Genomic DNA, 995 nt, shown 5'->3' with positions numbered 1-995 from the left:
GCTCCAGAATAGCCCAGTGATCACTCCAAAGACAAGCTCCAATAAGCAAAGCACTCATGTCAACACCCAGCCCAGTAAGGCCCCCACAATTTGACCAAGTGCTAAATGTATATCTACTCAACACTAATCTAAAACAACAACAAACTATCTTAAAAAAAATAAATAAATAAAACAATCCAGATTTACCCCCACAGAGACTTGCAGAGCGGACACCAGCACATCCAGCCTAGATTATCCAACCAGCCAAGAGACTTTCTGTGATGGTGCATAATGTTCGTTCATCGTGGTGAATATACAGTATATCACTGAAAGATAACATACAGTATATATTAAAATTAATTGGTCTTACAATATATGAGTATGTATCAACCTATAGCATCAAGCATGGGTTTGTTGGGAAATAAAGCCAGGATCAATGTGCCAATTACAGTAAGATTACATCTCCCAGCTAGGTTTGAGGTTAAAAAAATATGGTCTGTAGTAGAGTTGTTTTTGGCAGCCTGTTCTCATTTTAGTTTTAGTATAGTCTTTGTATGAAGCTGTCATTTTAGTTTTTATTATTTTTAGTCACATTCATACTCTTTTTAGTCTAGTCTAGTTTTAGTCGACGAAAACTGATGACATTTTAGTCTAGTTTTAGTCAATGAAAATTGTATTTTAGTCTCTTTTTAGTAATGCAATTCTATTTAACCCAGTCAATAGACTATAAGTACCTAGTAGTATAGAGGAAACCAAAATTTTCTTTTAGCCAAACCCATTTCAAACAAGGTTATCTTATTATAGTATTGTTACCTTATAGACTCAAGAATACATCCAATATACATTTTGTGGCCGCATTTCTCCCCATCTTTTTCCACAACAAATTCCGTTTTCTTTTCCACTTCTATGCAATGAAAGTTTTTCCAAATGTCGTTTCTTCTATTTCTCCCAATGACGAACCCCGTCTGGCCGGCCATCGGTCCCTTTCTCTGTGTCAGACTTAACTTTGTTTGTTG

The sequence above is a fragment of the Monopterus albus genome, unplaced genomic scaffold, assembly GCF_001952655.1.
Source record: "Monopterus albus unplaced genomic scaffold, M_albus_1.0 scaffold257.1, whole genome shotgun sequence".
NCBI lineage: Eukaryota > Metazoa > Chordata > Actinopteri > Synbranchiformes > Synbranchidae > Monopterus > Monopterus albus.
Note: the sequence above shows the minus strand (reverse complement) of the source record.